This window comes from Ovis canadensis, chromosome 20 (assembly GCF_042477335.2).
Source record: "Ovis canadensis isolate MfBH-ARS-UI-01 breed Bighorn chromosome 20, ARS-UI_OviCan_v2, whole genome shotgun sequence".
NCBI classification, from domain to species: Eukaryota; Metazoa; Chordata; class Mammalia; order Artiodactyla; family Bovidae; genus Ovis; species Ovis canadensis.
Window position 1 is genome coordinate 50887032 of NC_091264.1, and position 23200 is coordinate 50910231.

Sequence of the window (23200 nt, forward strand, 5' to 3'; positions counted from 1 at the left end):
CCAGCTGAAAATAAGTTAGACTGGCAGAAAAACACTTACCCAAACCAGGCCACTAACAGTTTAAAAAGTCAGTTTGAAAACCATTTACTCTTTTGAAGGGTAAGACCCCTTGGAAGTATACCTGCAGGATCTCTTACCTTCTTTCTCATCTGAATCCCAAACCAAACCTAGTGGTTCTGAATCAGACTGCAATTAGCATCACCTGGAAAGCCTTCAAACCAACATGGCGCTGGGAACCTTTCCATTCGCGTCCCTCTGCTCCCTACGCCCAACTCAGTTGAAACCGGAAACTCTTGAGTTCAGAGCAGCTGACCTGTGTTTCTTAAAAGCCTCCTAGGTGAGTCCGCTACACAACCAGAAGATGAAAACCACAGCTTTAGAAGTATGTGTGTTTTGTTTTTCAAAAGAAGCTAGTTTCTCTACCAAATCCACTCAAAAGACATTAGAGCTCTTATTTCCTCTAATTTCACCCAGGCTGTCCTGTTGCAAAAAGTTCTGGTCATTACTTCCACCGCCTGCCACCATGCACACTTCCTAATGTTGAAGCAAGCTAAATCTGAAGCTCTCCACAGCTAGAGGTGGGAGCACACTTGGAACCGGGCCTAGGAGGCCATGAAACCCCAGACGCCATCTTGGTGATTGAAAAGGAGATACAAACTGTTGGGTGTAAAACACTCAAGGATGTATACACAGGGCAGTGTCAATATGTTGTAATAACTAAATGGAAAGTTAACTTCTTAAGAGTGTATTAATATTTAATAAAATGAAAACGAAAAGCAAAACTCCTATTTCTCTTTACCTGCACACCACTTCTGAAGCCAAATATGCAGGCTTTCCCACAACAAACAATTTTCCAATTCTCAACATACACGGAGTTGATGTCTTGTACTTTAATTCTGACCCTAACTGCCCCAAATTAACACAGGCCTCACTGGTTTAGGCCTCTGGCCTACAAGACTGCTCGCTGCCCACTGCAGATGCCAATTTCAAGTTCAGGTTGCAGCCTGAGCTTCTGACCCACCAATGTAAGTCAGGGGGCGTCCCACGACCCCTCCTTCAGGCTTCACAATTTACTAGAACGGCTCACACAACTCAAGAGAACAGTTCACTCACTGGACTGGTGGTTTATCATCAAGGACACAACCCAGGTATAGGCCGCCAAATGGAACAGAGGTACAGGGCAAGGTGTGTGAAGCTTCCACCTCTGTGTCCAGGACGCCAACCTACCTCCGCCACCACATACTCAAGTGAGCCGCTCACCAAACACCACCCGCCCCACCACCCATACGCTTCTTCAAGGGCAGTCTTCTTACGTAAGCACGTAACCATGTAAGCACGTAACCACGTAAAGCAGGGTTGATTGCATCATTGGTCACGGGCACTGCGCTCAACCTCCAGGCTCACTGCCCTTCCTGGTGGCCAGGGGGCGGGGTTAAAAGTACCAATTCCCAAAGAGCAGGTTGGTTCCCCTAGCAACCTACCTCCATATTTCAGGGCTTTCCAAAATTATCACCTCATTAACGTAAACTCAGCAGTAGTTTAAAGGGGCTTTCTTCCAATAACAAAAGATGGCCTTTTCACCTCCTCCATTCCAGAGCTTTAACTGGTCATTTGGACAATAACCAATATTGCTCATCTCTTAGGAAATGACATGGGGTTTAGGCGCTCCAGCCAAGAGCTAGGATCAAAGGCCAAAAATATATTTGTTATTATATCACAGTATTCGGGGTATAAGTGCACCATCTTAGGTATTCTGAGGGTCTCGGGATATGTTTTCAAAGACCAAATAGTTGTGTGTACTGCTATATGTAAAATAGATAGCTGTTGAAAAGTTGCCATATAATACGCCCAGCTTGGTGCTCTGCGATGACTTAGAGGGGTGGAGTAGGGGTAGGGGAAGGAGGCTCAAGAGGGAGATGATATATGTATAATTATGGCTGTTGCGTTGTTGTATGGCAGAAACCAACACAATATTGTAAAGTAATTTTCCTCCGGTTAAGAAGTAAATTTTTTAAAAAATAGATTGTGTAGTGAGTACACAATTTTTATTTCCTTTGGGTCAGTGCGTATCATAACTCTATCAGATATTAGAATCACTTGGAGGGCTCTTTAACCACCCCCACTGCCAAAGTTTCTGATCCACTCCTTCCTGGGTAAAGCTCAACTGTTTGCATTTCTAACAAATTTCCTGGTAATGCTAATGATGCTGGTCTCACTACACTTCTGGTACCTCCAAATATTTGAAATAACAAATATTTCTTTTTGCTTTTATTTTTTAATCTCCCCCAGTTTTACTGAGATATAATTAACATACAGTCTTGTGTAAGTTTAACACGTACAGTATAATGATTTGACATACATACACTGTGAAATGATTACAATAAGTTTATTTAACATCCAGTTAACACCCATCATCTCATATAGGAACCAAAAAATGAGAGAGAAAAAACCCCACTGTTCATTGTGATAACTCTTGGGATCTACTTTGACAACTGGGAACTCTACCTTACAGCAGTGCTAGCCATAGCACTCCTGTTCTATTTTATATCCCTAAGAGATTTGTTTTTACAGTATCTGTCTATATCATAAGAATATTGAAAATTGACTAGATACTTGATATAAAGAAATTATTGCTAACTATTTTTTTTGGCTATTGTTTTAGGTATTTTAGGCATGAAAAAAGTGCTGTGTTTATGTTTTTAAAAAAACAAAAGTTCTTATCTTTTAGAAAAAGTTCTTATCTTTTAGATTGAAAAAAAACTTTCAAACATTACAGATAGAGTTGACATCTGCCATGCACCCAGCCACCTTCCTCATGGGCAACCTTTGTCCTGAAGGGTTACAACGTGCATGTATGAATGCATAAAAATAAAATCAAACATGTGATAGAATAATAGCATAAACAAGAAACTTACACAAAGGAAAGCAAAATGGAAAAGAGATAAGGGAATGGTGACCATCAGGATCTTTGGGGCAGCCCAGAAATGAGCAAGAGGCAACGAGTAACCACCAAGGGAGTCAGGGATGTATCTGGAAATTATCCCCCATCCAGGAAGTCTCTTACCTGACCACGCTGGGTGTCAAGGCTTCTGTAGTCACCTGGGAGCACAGGGAGAGAAAAGGAAACTGAGTCAGAAGTTGTAAGAGTAAATGGAAGGAACACACAGCAGAGAAAGGTTTCAGAGCACAGTTATGTCTACCTTGAAGGTTCCTAGAGGAAATTTCGGAGAGCTGATTGTTTCTTAAACAATACCCCTAAGACGGGCCTTGGGCTTGACTGCTCTGAAGCCATGCCAGGGGCTCACTCTGGAGAGAGAAGCCCTCCTCCTAACCTGAAATAAAACTGGAAGCATCCAATAAGTCATGGTTTTCAGCTCCAGGTCTGCTGGTCCCTCGCTAAAGACCTAAGCCCATCACTTCCCGTTTCTGGACCCAGACTTCATTATCTGGAAAAGGAAGGGTTTTTAGATGTGTTCCAGAGTGAATCCCAGAGCTAACAGGACAAAGCTACACTAGTCCTGGGATCAGAAGAAAAGAGAGGTGACGGGAGTGTACATACTAGATCCTACAGAGTTCTTTTCTCTAGTTTATTTAACTGAACTTCTAAAACCCTTCAGTAAGGGCAAAAACTGAGAGCAACAGAAGGCTGTGGCTGAGAGTTGCCCAGGGACTTACGCAAGGTCACACAACCAGCTGTAGCAAAGCCATAGATCTAAATCAGGAGCAGGCTGACCCCAAACGGGAAGTTCTTCGCATACACCCTGGGTGATTTACTGAGCACCATCCTGTTGCTGGTAGCATCACATCAGGGCCACCGTGAACTCTGACCCCAGGACTTAAAAGATAGGCATGATTACCTCAAGGCTTAAGCTTGTTTTCTGTGCCCAGACTTATCTTTTCAAAAAAATCTGATATTTTGTGAAAATGTTCTTGACTATAAAATAATTGCCTAATAGACTGCCCAGAAAAATGAGTCTATCTTCCTAACGTTTTTACTTAAAATTTTATATTTTCCTTTCTCTAATATTCCTTGTTTAACAGAAAAACCCAGGTTATGTCTGGATACAAGGAGGAAGCTGGGACGTTTTGATCTCGCTTAAAATTTTTACGGGCTACAGCCCCAAACTACTTTTCTCAGCACCTGGTTCCAAAAGCAAAGTTGCTGGCAAGTCATGAAAGATTCAACTATTTCACACCGTGGCTGTTTTTTTTTTTTTAAGGAGCAATAGTTTTCTAGGGATTAGAAATCCAACATTCCTATTAGGCCAAGGCCATGAAGCAGCTTCAGTAAGAGAATCCACTGCATAAGGCAACTGTCTGGCTCTCTGGGTCCAAGGTCAATCTCCTTTCCTTATAGGGATTCACCTAATTGGCTACGCAGACTCGTCCGGTGAATCAGGTGGCAAGATAACCTATTAGATAGATCAGTGGTCTGATGTAGGACACAGATGCTCTGCTCCCTCCAGGCTTAAAATAATTCAGCACTACCAACCTCCCTCATCACATACAATTAATTTTATGAATAGATACACAGATACATGGACAGCTATATATTGATATAACTGAATCACATATGCTTTGCTAACACCACACTGTAAATCTACTGTACTTCAATTAAAAACATAAATTTTTAAAAAAAGCTTTTAAAATGTTTAAAAATTTTATGAAAGGGAAAAAAGGAGCATGGGTAAATAAAATGGCCGACACACACCACCCAGCAGAAAAAAAAATAACTGCGCACAAGACACTTGTTTCCCCAAGTGCTCACTGACCCCGAGGCGATAATAAAGGAGTTCTGCAAAGGCTGCAGTAAAAAGTATCCTACATTTAGCCAGCCCTAACCCCAATCCAAACTTGTCTCCCACTCCACAGCAGGAGGGCCTTACTAATTGGAATGTGCAGGTCACGTGGCCTGGAATATGTTTGGGCAGCACAAACCTCCAGAGTCCTGAATTACAGACACAGACATGCACACCCCACTCAGATTTTTAGTTCTTACAAAATTTAAATATGCACAATGAATGAAGTTTTAAAAATAAAAGGCTGTGTTTGTATGATGGTTAAAGAAATAGAAAAACAGATGAAGACTTTTTTTTAAGCACAAATTTTCCCCATCAGACCGGTGGTAATGATTCAAGATGGAAACAACAAAGACGCCTAGTGAAAAGGGACCCTCTAATCACATTAGCTTTTAGTTCTAAAGGAAGATGGTTGCTCTGAATTTCCCTTTATACATAGCAACTTCAAAAAAATTCCTATTTTCTTAGTACATCTTTATGTAGGAAAGCCTGCATGCCTTTGAAGCCTCAACACAAAACAAACAAGAGTCTTTACAAGTCCTGTCTGACCACCCAGGGAGAATCAAATAGTATTTTTCTCCAGTAGGCCACCCCAGGATACCACGAATAACAAGGAAAGGGAGGAATTCATCATGTAACCAGGATGTATTTTTCTAGCGTCGTTATTACACTGTTTTAATCTAAATATTATGCTACAGTGCTCACTAGCAAAGCCAAAGGACATCTAATTATTCGTCTATTGAGCAGAAGTTTTATTGAAATAGCAGAAAATAGGTTAAAACCAAGGGAACAGCAGAGAGGAGGAAGATTAAGGAATTTTCTTCTCAAAATCCCGAGAACTGAGCAGGGATTTTTAAAGTGCTGATGTTCAGGATAGTAAGCTAGTGAAGCCAGGTGCCTGAGTGTTCCTTAGGACAGAAACCCTGGGATTAAAACTCTCAAGGGCTTAGACTGCAGGAAATTTGGGGGAGGGAGTTTCTTCCGCATCACACTGAAGAGCTTAGTTGCATGAAAGTATTTTAGACTCATAGGAAGGTCTCACCACCATAAACATCCTGCAACGCACTCTTTTAATCATGCCCGATCCTGCACAAAACCTCCACATGGGCCAAATAAAGACCAGATCCTGTAGCCAGACACTAGGGAGTCTCTCCTAACAGGCTCAAATTGTCTTCACAGGCCTGTTTTCTGTTACCACCCCTGGGGCACAGGATGCTACGGGTCCTCTGCCAACCACCCCTTCTGTCCCTCCTATGTGCAGGGCACTTCCTCCCAACTATGCCGAGGGGGATGTTCTTTTATTCACCTGCAATGTCCAGCCGCCCTCATCTCTCTACTGACTCAACTTTCAAGACAGAAGGATGAAACTGGGGTTAAGAGCCCTCCTCCTGGATCCCAGCTCTGCCTCTAAACAGCCGGGTGGCTTTGGACAAGTGGCCTCATCTCACTCCCTGCCTCAGTTTCTCCATCTGCTAAATGGGGGTGATAAAGCCTATCACACTGCTGTGAACTTTAAGTGAGACCAGGATAACAATCCATGGGCGCTCATGACTTAGCATAACTTCCCTCCTCTAAAACTGAATGCCCCCCTTCCCTCACCCCCAAGCCTTCCTTAACACTTGCAGCCAAAAATAATCCCTCCCTTCTCTAAAGTCCCCTCTCAGCTAAACTCAGCTATGCTGGGTTCCTGGGCAGCCTCCAACTGCACTACTGCTACTCCTTTAAACATCACCACACCTATCATACTACTGCTTTTTGGAGGAGGCGGGACTCATGTTTAATTCATATTCACTTTCTTCCCACTCTCTTACATAGTGAAATTGCTCAGTCATGTCTGACTCTTTGCGACCCCATGGACTGTAGCCTACCAGGCTTCTCAGTCCATGGGATCTTCCAGGCAATAGTAATAGAGTGGACTGCCATTTCCTTTTCCAAGGGATCTTCCCAACGCAGGGATCGAACCCGGGTCTCCCACATTGTAGACAGACGCTTAACTGTCTGAGCCACCAGGGAAGTCTAACTCTCTTATATATAATTATATTATAATTGATTATAATCAATTATAGACTATAATTCTAGAAGCTCAGGCTTCTAGAATGAACAGGACCCAGACAAAGCCTATTATTATTCTATCGATAAGAAAACCAAATAGACGTATCACTGGTAAAGTATAATAATAAGTATAATAGCAGGATCTTATTTACAATCTAACTGTATTCAGAACTTTTCAGATAAACAGCAGCTCTCCCCCCACTCCCAATGTATCTGATTCCTACATGACAAACTTGAATGGGTGGATGGATGGACAGACGGGTAAACACACCTAAGGCCAGACCAACCAGTCATCAGCTACAGCATCCAAGATACTGTCAGCAATTCAAACCCTAGGGGACAGTGAGTTGACCCCCTGCGTAATGACCACCTCACTACTCAGGCTTTCTTCATTGACTAAAGAGTTTTAAATGCCACCCATTTCTTTAAAGGGCTTCCCAGGTGGCATTAGCGCCTGCCAACGCAGGAGACAAGAGACGCGGGTTCAGTCTCTGGGTCAGTAAGATCCCCTGGAGGAGGACATGCAACCCAGTCCAGTATTCTTGCCTGGAGAATCCCCATGGACACAGGAGCCTGGCGGGCTACAATCCACAGGGTCACAAAGAGTCGGACGCAACTCTTAACACACATTTCTTTAAAATTCTTTATGATATCCAGATCAAGAAAATTCGCCATGCAAAAGGATCTGAAATCACATTCCTCATCGACAGCAGGATCTTATTTACAACCTAACTGTATTCAGAACTTTTCAGATAAACAGCAGCTCTCCCCCTTCTCCCACCCGGTGTGTCTGATTCATGCCACAACCTTTACCAAGAGCCAATCCCATGCGGCAATCACACGTTTGTCCCCCCAGGAAGCCCACAGACGGACCATCCCCGTGAAGAGCTCACAGCTCAATGTCATTTCTTGCTCCTCTCCTCCATTCTGCCATCTCCATCTGTCCCTCCACTGATTCCGTGACGTGCCATCCACAGAGATAATGAGAGGAATTATGGAAAGGCAGATTGCAGAGCACTTGGCAAACACTTAAGTCTGAAGGTTTTGGATATTTCCCTCCACATTTCCCTCCACTCTCTAAGGTTCAGGAAACGTGGCAATGCTCTCAGATGGCAGGAGGTTCCGAACTAAGATCTGGGGCATTGGAGGAATTTCCCAGAATGCCTACCAAGGAGCCACAGGACTGACAGGAAGCAGCCTTGGAGAACACTGCGTAGTGTTACTGCACCATATTTTAAACTATCCAGCTCTCTCCATACCTCTTAGAACTTTTAAACTGACTGGAAGTGTGATGTGGGGAATAGACCAAATAGAAAATGTTTGGTGTCAGATGGTTGGACCCAGAGATAAGATATGGAAGGCAAGTTCAGAGCAGCTGAAGATAACACACAAAGCAAACCGCCATGGCACTGAGGTATCACCATCCTTTCCCTCATAAGGTTCTGGCTGCTCCAGGAGCAGATGAGGCAATTTGAGGAGGCCGTCCCTGTTGCACAGGGATCTACCTGAGATAAGGATGGTGATGCTGCAAATGCCAGACTGTCTCTGAACTAATGAGAACCTACTGGATAGTTCAGGAAACTCTGCTCAGTGCTCTGTGGCAAGGAAATCCAAAAAAAGAGGGGTAGATGTATACATAGAGCTGATTCACTTTTCTCTACAAATACAACATGGCCTTGTATACTATACTCCAATTATATATATATATATATATATATATATATATATATATACTCAACTAGAACAAGAAAAGATGTCTCTGGACACTCCATCTAAACCAGCACTTTTGACAACACTCCTACCCCCACATTCCACTTTTATTTCTTTATGACATTTATTATTACCTGACATTAAATTGTATCTTTTTTCATTTTCAATACTGCCTGTCAAAACAGAAGCTTCTTCAGGGTATGACTCTGTTTTCTTAGAACCACCCCTGACACGAAATAGCTGATGAATGAATATCTCTTAAATGAATAATTGAAATCCACTCTCCAGATCAGAAACCTGTTCAGGTAGACCCACGGTTACTAAGTTACCGCCAACAATGGCTTCTCTCTCCCAATACAGCGGCATGGGGTTTATGAACCTGGCCTCCGTCCACTAAGACCTGAGGAAGTCAGCAATAAACACGGGAGCATCAAAGAGGTGTTTCTAGTAATCATACTGCGATAGCAGGTGTACAATGGGAGTGTCAGAAAAACCGGAGTGTAGAGTCACTTTACCCTTAAAGCAAAAAGCACAACCAAACCTGAGGAGGGACACCATTGACCACAGTCACTGTACTATTCCAGAAGCAGAGAGCACAGTGTGCTTCTGGGAACACATGGGCCTCGAACTGATGGACATCATCCCGCCTGAGGCAGTGAGAAACCACGAGGGGTGACATTTTCTTCCTGAGGCCACGAGGGTTCCACTGCCATTGGGAGCGTTGGACAAAGTTAAAGTCGCCCTGAGGTAGAGTCGCCCTGAGGAAAACTACACCTGGGACAGAGGCAAAAATCAGGTCAGAGGCCTTTACTTTAGAAGAAAATGTGCTTGTCGACCAAAGTAAAAAAGTTCTCACAGAAAAGAGCTCTATGAATCAAGTGAAAAAGAATATGTTAAAACTAAGAGTGCCTTCCTAAAATCACAGTAATTTTTGCCTGCAAGATCTTTTTCAAGAATATAATCAACTATATACCCGTCTGAAGATTTTCCTCCTTCTATCAAAAGTCATCTTTTCTGAAAAAACTAGAATCGGGGTAATGATTAACTAGCAGCAGACGGGTTTTTCAGGTTTTCTATTCTAAATCACTGTAACTTTTCACAAGCACTGCACACAGAGTAGAATTTCAGCGCAGTGGCAATCTACTACCTGAGAGAAATTTTCCTTCATTGTTCTTGTTACTTCCCAAATAAGTCAACAATGGAGGGAGAGAGATGGACTAGGAATTTGGGGTTGGTCGATGCAAACTATTACACACAAAATGGATAAATAACCAGGTCTTACTGTATAGCACAGGGAACTGTATCCAATATCCTGGGACAAATCATAATGGAAAATGATATTTTTAAAAAAGAACATATGTGTGTGTGTATATATATATATATATTGAGTCACTTTGCTCTACAGCACAGGCTCATACAACACTACATCAATTTTACTTCAATAAAAAAAAAAAAACCTAATGAAACTACTGCATACTGGATTCTGGTCTCTATCTCCCCCCCCAACTGAGAAATTTTTCTCAACAAAACTGCTTTAAATGAATACATTTTAAACAATAAGAAGCCATCCTACTTCTGAAGTCTATATTCATCCTATGGACAGGATAATCCGTTGTACACTTTCCCACTAAATAGGAAAGAAAATGCAACACGCACGTGAGAAAATGTAGGTTTTCCCCATCTGCCCTCAGCTTCCTCACGTACGAAAATGCTGAAACAAAAAGAGTTCCTTTTACCCTCCCTGAAATGGTCCCCAGACATGGGAAGGAAAAGAGTGGGAGCTTCACAGCCTAGAAGAGAAGCAGGCACTAAAGACACTGTTGAGGAAGGAAGTGAAAGAGGAAGCAAAGGAAGGGGGTTGGGACTGACATAAAAGACTGAACAGGGTAGGCAGACAGCAAGGCCAAGACAGGATTCTGCCACAAGTGACCTTTCACCATCTAATCACACTGACCATCTCATACACCTTCAAACCAGGGACCAGTTTCCCAGCAGAAGGCCAGGACACTGCCGGAAGATCAGGGGAGCCATTTTTCCTTCTTCTTCAAGAGCGGCAGTAGCATCTGCCAAAAATACATCCGCAACCCTCCCATCCATCTTTCCTCTCCCCACCTCTGAGCTCTCTTCTATCCATCAGGCCAAACAAACCCCGTCGCTCCTCTCTCTCTTCCCAGTTTCAATCATCACTGACAACGACATTTGTGTGGGTTTGTGGACATGTGGCCCCGTGCCAAACACTAAACAAACACACGGAAGTTAACAGACTCGGCCCCATCTTTGAGGAGCTTCCCAAAGAGAATGCTGTTGGCTTTTACAAATTTTACCACCAGGGAAAAAAAAAAAAGCTCCCGGTACTTGTCCTTTCAACAGCAGGTCTGTGGCTTTGGATACAAAGCACAGCACGTTTTATAAGGCTCTGTAAATCAAAGTGAGCTCTCTCCCACCCAAGCACTGTCTGCCCGTACGAGCACAAAATGGATGTCTAAGCCGTGAAACCAACTCTTTCCGAGGAATGTCTTGGTTTTGTCTCTTTTCAACGCACTGGAGTTGTTGCTGCAGTCCTGAAATAGTATGATCTTGTTCGGGACACAGTCAACCAGGGCTCAGTGAATATCTGAACCCTGCCTTACTTGCACACATTAAGTCATTATATCCCAAGATGATTATGGTGGACACATCACTGGGGAAGATCTTCAGGTGCCCCCCCCCAAAAAAAGTTAAATGGAAAACAGAAAGGGGGCACAATGATGCCTGCATTTCAAGAGCAGAGAAATCTTCCTCTCAGTAAATGCATATGTTAAAAGTTATTTTTTTTTTCCTCCAGATATTTCTGCTCTCATGCTTTAAAACACCATGAGCTCTGAATGATCTCAGTCCAGAAAATAAAAATTTCTGGGATTTTCTTATAGGGAAGTTCAAATGGTAAAAGAACATTTGATATTTTCAGTTTTCCTGAAGATCAGAAGGACTTTCAGAATAATGCATTTTTCCCTCAACAAAGGACATCTGCAAAGCTTAGCCTGCTGAAAAGAATCATTCTGACAGTCTTAATGTATTCTTTTCAGGAAAGCCCTGTTCAGAGAATCCCACAGGGGAAAAAAAAAAAAAAATCAGTACCCCAGGAAAGCACCCATCTGAATCATTATAGCTTCTTGTAAATAGATGAGACCAGAGGATTTCCAATTAGATATTAGAGATATTAAATAAAGGGGGGAATACGTGTGATCATCTTGAATACTACATATGTTTCACTTTCTCCTGACGGACCAACATTCAAACAAATATTTGAAAGATTTGCCAGTCTTTCAAAGAACATCTTACAGGAAGGCTCACTTTCAGAATATTGCTGGAAGACAAAAATATCCTAAGATAAGAAATATAAAATTATATCATTGTCGTAACTGAGAACAATAACCCCAGTAATAAGAATTAGTATGGCATGACATGAACAGAACATGGCACCTTACATCCAGGACTCAGACTATTCTATAAACACTCTTTCTTATTGGGGTGATACTACCACGGAAAAAGAATAACAGGAATTTTTATGAGTCGCCTCAAGTCACTGGTCAGAGGGAATGGAAGATGAAATATAAATACCCAGTTGTGGTCAGCTGACCCAAAAAATCAGTCACATACCTTTCAAATCATAATTTGAAGAATCCAATTTCCAAGCCATTTTCAAGAAGACCCATGTTAGTCCTTCCATTAAATTCTGATTTTGCCCCCCCCTCTTTTTCTCTGTTTTCATTGCCACCCACCATAATAAAGGTAAGATGAACTTCTCTGATAACCAGAAAGTTCCTAAGTAGTACCCCTGCCTGGAATGAATCTCTCTCTGAATCTTCTCTCTCTCTCTGTCTCTCTCTGTCTCTCCTCTATATCCTTTGAGCACAGATTAGAGCAACACTTTCAAACACTGGTTTTATCATATCCTGCCCCAGAACAGGAAGTAAGACATTCCTCATTGCCTATCAGGATGTGTAAAGTTCTCAACCATCAATCTGATGCTTTTGGCACTCCTCACCACACACACAACAGAGAACTTTCCAGGTCTCCCCCTGCTTCCCCTGACGTGTTTGTTCACCCCTAAAGGTCTCAGCAGCCATACTTGAAACTCACCTGGGTTTCCTAAATATACCCCCAGTGATCAAGCTATCAGAATGGAGAAGCATCTTGGAGCCCATTTAGTCTGACCCCGCCATCCCCTCCTTCCACACAGCCAGCCATACAGACATCTAACTTCTCCTTCACACTTTCAGGGCTGAGGGAGTCACTGCTCTGAAAACAGTGCCCTGTCAGACCTTTTAATTGTCAGAAAACTCCTCTTTGAGCTGATTTCTTCTCTGTTCACTGGTTCCTCCATCCAACATGCCCAATTCTGCACCCCAGGTTGATCTATAACAAATCAACTTTTCTGTAATAAAACTTTTCTGATATTTGAAAATCGCTATTATGTTTGTCCTTAATCTTCTCAGCTCCCAGCTCATTTTGCTGCTGCCCTTCAGCTATTCCTGTGGGGCCTGGTTTCAAGACCCTTTGCCATCCAAAAAGTCCTCTGATTTGATGCTATTACTCATGTCAGCTTTCCCTGGTGGCTTAAATGGTACAGAATCTGTCGGTAATGCGGGAGACCTGGGTTCGATCCCTGGGTCAAGATGATCTCCTGGAGAAGGGAATGGCTGCCCACTCCAGCATCCTTTCCTGGAGAATCCCATGGACAGAGGAGCCTGGCGGGCTAGTCTACGGAGTCACAAAGAGTAGGACACGAAGGAGTAACTAACACTTTCACTTTTGGGCTTCCCTAGTGGCTCAGACAGTAAAGAATCTGCCTGCAGTACAGGAGAGACAAGTTCAATCCCTGGGTCGAGAAGATCCCCTGGAGAAGGGAATGGCTATCCACTCCAGGATTCTTGCCTGGAGAATCCCATGGACAAAGGAGCCTGGTGAGCTACAGTCCATGGGGTCACAAAGAGTCGGACCAGACTGAGCGACTAACACACACACACACATTATTCATGTCATATGCAAAGAGAAAAGAATCAGATCTGTACAGCATACTGGGGAAACAGACAAGGGTTTGGGGTAGTGCTGACTAGTTTGGGGACTCTGGGCTCAGGCCTGTGCCCAGGGTTGTGGGGATGGATGTGAAGCATGCCTAAAACCCCTGTATGGTACCCAAAAGGGAAGATCTATGCTAATTACACTGGTTACTCTTAAAATCTGGCATCCCAATTTGAACACATTCTGCACAGGCCATCTCAAATCCAACTTATTTCATCAAACTTTCTCTCCAGTAATGAAGGCCCACATTCATTTTTCTTCTTCCTGGTTACCAAGTGCAAAATAACTGCTTGACTTAAACCTGACATTTGACATCATGCCTTTTGACTATATTTACTTTAGGATTATCCTAAGCGAGCATCTTATTTCATGTGTGTCAGATTCACTTTCCAAAAATGACAGTGACTTTGTCAGGGGCTATGTATCATTGCCATTATCGTTATGGCCGCAAGTACACAGTATAGGTCTGGCACACAGTGGGACCACCCAAAAACATCTACAGAACAGTAAAGCCAGGACTGAGAGACTACGGTCTGGTTCAAAAGATATAAATCCTATCTGAAGAGGAAGTTTATCATTCTACCTGTTTACTCAGGCAGAATCTAAACAATGACACAGACTTTCAGACCGAAAAATTTCCTACAAATAAACACTTCCAGACAGGTCCAGATTGGGAAGGAGGGCCAGGGAATTCCTTCTCCTATCTGGGTTATTAGACCCAGACACTCATCACTCAAGCTATAAACACTATTAAATGCTGTTGCATAGTTTTATTGAAAGTTATGTTTGCCTTCAGATTAGACTTTAACATTTAATACATTTCCCATCAGAATATGGTAAGAGCGAGAGTATTTTGATTTAAGCTTCATTTCAAGTATGAAACTCAAGCTGTGCTAGTTAAAACAGGCTCTAGTTCTAATTCAGCCTCCCAGGAAGGTCAAGACTGTTGAATTCCCCTAATCCTCTTCCTCCAGGGCTGAAAGGCCTGGGAATGGAGTGAATTTACGTAGGCTTCCTAGACCACAAAGCTAAGTCACAGGGTCCCAGCCAAACTCTTGTCTCACTCCTATGGATTCAAGCGAATTTGCCCCTGTATGGCTCAACTCAAAATTCTCCTTGGAGAGAATGAACTTTAAGGTAAGAATTCTGACAGAGAAATAGAGGCAGCACCTTTCTATCCCAGAGAGAAGCCCTCGCTCTCATCCCTCCTCTCCCACCCCTTTTGGTGCCAGCCCGTACATTTGAAACTCTGATAGATTAATGAGAAGTCGGCACTAGTCCCTCTGGACTTGATCCATTTTTAAGTGAGCTCTGAGAACTTGGACACATTACAGATCCTAGAAGGATGAAATATGAGGAGAGAAAAGGAAGTTTGACACATGCAGGGAATCTGATCTTTGGGGCTGGAGGAGAAGCTAAGAGCAGAGAAATATTAAGACAGGATGCAGAACACAAACTTAAGTGACTGATAACACCACTGAAGAATAAAGACTGGTTTCTCCATTAAAGTTTGAAAGTCGAGCAGTTAATATGAACTTGTAACTTCATGCAGAAAAGCCTCATGGCAGGGGAGGGGGACGGGTAAAGGATTTCACTGCTGCCCTTGAATTCATCTTCATATTTACCCTTCTTGTCCAGTCTGGGCAAGGCATTTGGAATAGAATGGACAAAATGATTTTACACGGAAGGCAAAAATAGCTGCACTGCAAAACAGATTATTTGCCTTTCTTACCTTTATGAATCCTAAAAAAAAAAAAAAAAGTTATAATTCAGAAGACGACTCTAGGATGAAGGCACAGCAGGCCTAGGGCTACTTTTCATGCAGACCTTCAGTGGAAAATTAAATCCCAACTCTAGTTCTTTCTCTCTGAAAATGGCATTTCCATACAAATCTGTTCATTAAAAGTCATCATTATTCTGAGGTGTCACCAGTCCATGAGTTTTACAGTAAGGAGGGATCTATTTATTTTAATTCTACAGCAATATCTTTAAAAGTCTGATGGTGGATGGTGCGGGAATACCCAAAACTAACCATTTAGTCTACATATATATAAGCAGCAAATAACTGGTAAAGAAAATAGAAATCTCCACTCCTGTCTACACTAACATCCTTTTTTTTTTTTTTAATCCAGCAACTAAGAAAATTTGAAAAACTGAAAATAATATCAGATCAACACCTAATCCAGTGCAGGACTCGATAAGTAATCAGTAAGTAACTGATTTCTGTTAAAACATGAGAATGGAAATAAACAAAACAATAAAACTAAATAAATAAAAATAATAAAAAGAAGATTGCCTTCTCATAGGTAAAGAATGTTGAAAAGAGAAATCAAAATTATATGACTGCTGAGATCGCCCATAAGACCATGACCGAAGGAGATGAGAGTCTAAAGGAAGTAATAAAAACATTTCACGATTCACAGTACTTATGCCGCATCGCTTTCAGATTAACTGAATTTGTAATCAGTTGCATCATCCCTGTGAAATGAATATTGCTCAGAACAATAAAAGGACAGTGTGTGAGCTAAAACCAAGACTACTGTGAGGTCAAAGGTCTTTTGAGACGATGTACACAGGTAGATGTTGGTGCTATTAAGAATACAAAGAGAAATGCTTTCAATCAGGCTGCCTTAGTATGAACTGTTAACCATACAGGGCTCTTCTTAGTGTGCATAATTGTCAAATTTTCTCCACTCCCTACCATGACTAAGATGAGCTCTGTCTTCTTGTACTTCCACAATCTGGTTTTGCTGAGTATTGTCTATGGATATGGTTCATAATTTTTCATTATTTTCCAAAGATTTCCTATTTCACAAATGTAAGTTGGTACAGATACCATTCTACATTTAGAAATAAGCCAATCTCTTCTAAATTACTTAGCTACCAATCCATGGAAATATCTCTGTTTGAATAAGCACTTTATAGTTTTCTCAAGTTCCTCTACTTTAAAGAAATTCAATTTTTATCTTCTCACTGACCCATTTCAATTTTTTTCAAGAATGGGAGTCATGCTGGATAAGGTTGCATTGTCCTGTCCAGTGATGTCAAACAAATTGAAGCCAAGTGGACTCTAGACAAAAGTATCAGACTTCACCTGAGTTTTAAACAAAAAAGTAGCCTCTCCTACCACAATCATTCAAAAGGTAAGATTAATTCTGGATATCTCTGAAAGGCTTTACTTCTCAAATTACCAAAGTGACTATCTTTGGTAAACTCCTAAATAGATAGCATATACTACATTTCCTTTTCAGCAATGTTTGCATTTGATTCCCCAATAAATTCATTTTGTTAAAACACTTATTTCAACTTTGTGGCAGAATCATGCGAAGAGTTGACTCATTAGAAAAGACTCTGATGCTGGGAAGGATCGGGGGCAGGAGGAGAAGGGGACAAGAGAGCATGAGAAGGCTGGATGGCATCACTGACTCGATGGACGTCTGAAGGAACTCTGGGAGTTGGTGACAGACAGGGAGGCCTGGCGTGCTGTGATTCATGGGGTCGCAAAGAGTCGGACACGACTGAGCGACTGAACTGAACTGAACTGATACTGTTCTTTGTTGCGTGAAAAACAACCCTCAAATTCATTTTATGTACTCATGTTTACATAAATGCAAATAGCAGGATTTGAAATTTTTTACCCTTGCAGGTCTAATAAAATAAATCAATGTCATCGTAAACAGACAGACCAAAGCATCTAAACGTTCAAAGTGAGGGAAGAAAGCAAGGGTGGAAGATTCTTTGCAAACAGGACCAGGTCTTGTACCAAACCTTACATAAGAGTGGTTCCCGATGGACCTACAGAAAAAACAAGAGAAGTCTTAAACAGAAGATGCCTGGTGGGCAGGCTTCTACAAATCTTCAGGACACCCAAACATAAGCATGAGGCTAGGGATGGAGGTGGTCCCTCCATGAATATAGACAGCAGTCAAGGAGCAAAAGACCTGCCATGACTGAATCTGCACAGAGATGAAGGGCAATGCAACTATCAAAAACAGAGCTGAGTAAGTGAGTGCTAAGTCACTTCAGTTCTGTTTAACCCTTTGCAATGCTATGGACTGTAGCCCGCCAGGCTCCTCTGTCCATGGGATTCTCCAGGCAAGAATCCTGGAGTGGGTTGCCATTTCCTTCCCCAGGGGATCTTTCAGAACCAGGAATCGAACCTGCATCTCTCGTGTCTTCTGAATTGGCAGAGGGGTTCTTTACCATTAGAGCCACCTGGGAAGCCATTATCAAAAGCAGATTGCTCCTTAGAGACTAGCCTAAGCTGCAGAGGACATTTTTGCAGCCCAAGGAATGCTTAGTCTTGTAGCTGGGTGTGGACCTGTAAAGACAATGTATAACCCTTTTGGGGTTATTGTAACTTCAGATTTTTTTATTTTAAAAATGTTACATGCCATATTTCATTTACACACACACACACACATACATACTGCTCACCCCCAGGGCTTGTGGAATTCTTTAAATAAATCAAATATTAAACGCTTTCTCTCATTTAATTATGAGAACTGATATGTTTTCCTGCACTTTTTTTTAAAGGAAACTCCTTGAATAAATTATTATACATCCATTTGGTTTGATCCAGTGCTCCATGTCATTCATAAGAATAAGGAAGTTCTAGATGTTTTGGCTTAGAAAGATGACCATAGTATATGAACACGGGGGTAAGAATCTAAGCAGTGCAAGAAGAGGTATAGCCACCCACATGCACCAGGGAGCTTACCTGGAAAGTCGGTATAAAACATTTAAAAGATGGATGAATAAATGAATGCTAAATGCACTAAGTGGCTGCTTCATATATTGAATGACTCGTTCCTGGGTGAACAACTTAAAGTCTCTGCAAGCCTTCACAAACAAGTCTAACCAGCTCAGCTGGTGTAAGAGTCCATTTCTTTTCAACTGGCAAAAAGAATCTTCTCCAGCTTTTACTTGATTCTACTGATTACAACAGCAAAAGTAAAATAGCTAGGCTTTCCCCGCCCCCTTTTCTGGCCCCTCTACACTTTAATTCTTGGGCAACTTTCCTATCACACTAATTCTCAAAACTCATGAGAAGAATTTATTTTGACCAGCACATTCAAGAAAAAACAAACAAGAATTCAGTCTTGTTTCTTTCTAGGGATTCAAAATAGTCCTGGCCCCCTACCCCAGAAGTACTCAAAAAATCACAGTTTTATGTCATTTCTATTGTGGGTCCTAAAGCAATCCAGAGGAGAAAAGGAAAATAAATAACCTCTAAGCAGGTTCTACTGAGTAGGGGTGAGAAGGCAGAAGGACAACCCTTATTGCTCTCGTCATCAATCACATCTTACAGCATGTCTAATAAGATAAATTGTCACAAAATAGCAGAAGTGTTCCCCTTTCAATAAAGGTGTTGGCTATGAACTAATAAAATATTTACAGGGTCTTAAAAATGCATATTATTTCTATTTCTGCTCTCTTAGTAGGCAACAATTTTCAGACACTTATTCTTCATTATCAGAACAATAAGCACCCATCTGAACAGCTAACACACAATTCTTTGCCAACGTTTAGTGAATAAATTATGTTGGATCATTTTACACTAGAATCATGCCAACATCATTGATCATTTTTTCTTTTTTTCTCCCTCTCTTTCATTAAAATAAATACAATTTTTCTTAGAAAGACTCTTAGCTCCAACACTAACCTATCTTCTCAGAGGTAATTTATTTTAAAACAAGCCCTTTCTTAATACTAAAACGGAACTCAGCAGGAATCCATGATTTTAGGACTACCTCACTTGTACATATTCTGAATCACACTCCCCTTCAAGAACCAGTTAAAATTATGTTACTCTCTAAAATGCTTCCTCACCCAGAACACATTTTGGGGGGAAGTCTTTCACCACTGCTATTATCAACAGTACTATAAACTCCTTTATCCATAACATCAGTGCTTCAAGTTGGACTCTAGTTTCCATAGTTCCTGAAGAAGATTCTATGACATTTTTTTTTTTCCTTTCTCTCCTTACCACATGCCAGGCATTCAGCCAACATTTCTTGAATAAATGACTGAATGAAAAAAAAATGAAAGGTTGCACTCTATGCCTTTTGAAAACAAGCTTTGGAATGAACTACCCATGTGTTGAGGTGATTCTCCCTCTGATGTTCTAAAGCCCCCTTAAATTATCCAGCTGATTAAAAGGAGCAATGACTGGAATGTGAAAATAACACCCAACATAGAAGATACTTACATGGTACATGTTAATATGGTACATTTGGAAACATGACAATGCAGTGCAATTCAGTAACCCTGGTGCCGTAGGGCAGAGGCTTTTTGGTTTTGCACCTTTACGAGCTCCATAGCTGGAAGTAATGCAACTTAATGCAATACATATTTATGTATAAAAAACCATGGGCTTCCCTGGTGGCTCAGCGGTAAAGAGTCAATGCAATGGTAAAAGCCAATGCAGGAGATGTGGGTTTGATCCCTGAGTGGGGAAGATCCCCTGAAGAAGGAAATGGCAACTCACTGCAGTATTCTTGCCTGGGAAATGGCAGGGACAGAGGAGCCTGGCGGGCTACAGTCTCAAAAAGAGTCAGACACAACTTAGCGATCAAACAACAGTTAAAAAAAAAAAAAAACCACTATGCATCTCCTGAAAATATTGCAAAAAGTCCCAAACAGAGACTTGTAGCCCAAACAGATGAGGAGCTGCTTCAGTTTTCCATAGGTTAAGTGAGGCCAGTGTACTCGAGAGCTTCACAACAGGTGGCCACACAATGTTCACAGGTGTGTTTCCATAGTAATTTCCTTGGTCCTGGGTTGACTGGATGGCCCAGGGGGTCCAGGGCCCTCGAAACAGCTGCAGCCTATGGACCAGCCATCTTTGGCCACATGCAACCCTGTCCACTGGCTCCTGCATATGTGCCTTACAAATATTTTATGTGCCGTAGTGTGAGGAAAAAAGCAGAGACGTTACTTTGCCAACAAAGGTCCGTCTAGTCAAGGCTATGGTTTCTCCAGTGGTTATGTATGGATGTGAGAGTTGGACTATAAAGAAAGCTGACTGCTGAAGAATTATTGCTTTTGAACTGTGGTGTTGGAGAAGACTCTTGAGAGTCCCCTGGACTGCAAGGAGATCCAGCCAGTCCATCCTAAAGGAGATCTGACCTGGGTGTTCACTGGAAGGACTGATGTTGAAACTGAAACTCCAATACTTTGGCCCACCTGATGCGAAGAGCTGACTCATTGGAAAAGACCCTGATGCTGGGAAAGATTGAGGGCAGGAGAAGAAGGGGACGACAGAGGATGAGATGGTTGGATGGCATCACCAACTCAATGGACGTGGGTTTGGGTGAACTCGGGGAGTTGGTGATGGACAGGGAGGCCTGGTGTGCTGCAGTTCATGGGGTCGCAAAGAGTCGAACACGACTGAGCAACTGAACTGAATGTGGAAAAGCATGAGAAGCAACCAAGATGACTCTCCTTCTTTGCACTAGGTTGGTAAGTTCTAACACCTTCCCACCTTGGCACAGATGGCCAAAATAATCAAAGCTTGCTGTCCTGTGAAGCATAAACTCTATAGATATGCCCCAAGATAGAGAAACACAGAAAGAAAGACAGCTTATGGGCTGAGAATTTAGCAATATTTTGCATGACAAGTGTATTTGTCCTGGCAGGGCCGGAGGGCCGGGGGCGGGGGGGAGGGGGTGTTGGTATTATCATAAGAGCTGATCCCAAAGTCTTGGGGAGGAAACTGCCTTTATTTAGGAAACTATCTTTATGAGCCACTTGAGGGAAAGGGAGACAGGAGAGAAAGGATACAGTGTAATTAAACCTCTTGATGTAAAAATAGTATGGAAATTTGAGAGAGCAAGAAAAAAGAAGGATCAAAATTCCAAAGTCCATGAAATGTCCAGTAAGACAGTACTGAAGAACAGGGATGCTTACTAAAAGTTTTAAAGTACTGGTATTGTTGTGATTCTAAAATGCCTTTCATTAAAACCTCTATGTTCATAATGCCTTGTGTGATTTTTTTTTTCTAATCATGGAAAAGAGTCTGAGGCTCCTGTTTGAGTTTGTGCAGAGAAAAGATAAAGAGACAGCTATGGAGAGGGCCTTATGAGTGAGATTAAGGATTCAGTTGGAAAAAGAGCTAAAAACAAGAAAGACTCCTGGAAATTCAAGGAACTCTTCACAAGGGATGGTGAAGGAAGAGTATTCAAACATTTGCAAATCTATGGAATGAGGATATGAGGGAATCTTAACTAAATATTAAGAGGCTAGTCAATGGCTACATTCCAGGAGATACAGAGTGATAAAGATGCAGTGTAAATGAATACAGAGTAAGAGATGAGGCTGGCAATACATACTGTCCCTACGGGCAATGTAAAAGCGCAAATGAGAAAAATGAGGCTTCAACCTCCTTTTAAATAGACTCCCTTAATCCCTCAAGTTTAAAAAATCTTAAAAGGCCAGATAAACAACAAGATCCTACTGAATAGCACAGGAAATTACACGCAATGTCCTGTAATAAATCATAATGGAAAAGAATAGAGAAAAACAATACATATATATATATATATACACACACACACACATATAACTCAATCATTTTGCTGTATACCAGAAACATGATAAATCAATTATTCTTCAATTAAAAAAAAAAATCCTAAAGGCCAGACATGACTTTCTTTGTATGTGTTTGCCATAGGTCACCAAACACGCAAATACTGACTCTTCAGACTTCCATAAAAAACCCATACTATTGATTTTGCATATCTACCAACATAGTGAACAAAAGTATACAGTTGACTCTTGAACAACATGGATCTGAACTGCACAGGTTCACTTATATGCAATTTTTTTTTTCAATAGATACATAGAGTACTACACACACTGTTGGTTGAATCAATGGATGCAGAAACAACAATACCAGAGAGCCCCTGACTATGGGACTAGAGCCGCGAATTCTGGAATTTGCAGCCAGTCCTAGAACCAATCCCCTACATACACCAAGGGATGACTGTATCCATTTTTGTTCACCAAAGATGCAATATTCATAAAGTTACCAGCTTATTAGTAATGGAAACTCCAAATGGCTCTGCCTTCACACACATGGGGTTAGTGTAATGACTTCATCTTCTCACCTAATTATGATGTTACTATTTGTGAGCTGTACATTCTGAGCTGTGTTTCCAATCATCATAGATGCACCTGGGACTGAATTTTCATGTTTTCTCAGTGTAAACTGTTGTGTTCAGTGGGTGGACTGCGGTAGACAACTGAGCAAACACAGAGCCAGTTTCCTATCTAGTCTGTGATCCCAAGCTAAGCCTGTCAGGCATCCGAGATGGCTGAGTCCTTAATCTTCTTAAAAGTGTGAGGCTGTTTACAAGCACAGCCAGCTCAACAACTGGTTCATCTTGGTTCTAGGAGAGACTGGACTTTTTCTTCTGGGTTTAAAACCAAGGTAAAAACCAACTGGGGTGTTTTCCAAAACCAAATTATAGATTTTGTATAAATAAAGAAAAATTGGACTAGAATAAAATATTTTAAGTACCTGTATTTTTTTAAGTACCTGTATGAGGTCTCACGGAGAAGGCAATGACACC

At 41.6% G+C, this 23200-nt stretch overlaps 1 long non-coding RNA gene across 10 annotated transcripts in view; it reads right to left on the reverse strand.

Annotated features, from left to right (window-relative positions):
- Positions 1 to 23200, reverse strand: part of LOC138425759 (uncharacterized) — a 398453-nt gene that overhangs the window by 295174 nt on the left and 80079 nt on the right. For all 10 annotated transcript variants that reach the window (XR_011251383.1, XR_011251377.1, XR_011251378.1 and 7 more), the window contains one exon: positions 3065 to 3099. This is a non-coding gene — a long non-coding RNA (uncharacterized lncRNA). The remainder of the gene's footprint in view (positions 1 to 3064; positions 3100 to 23200) is intronic.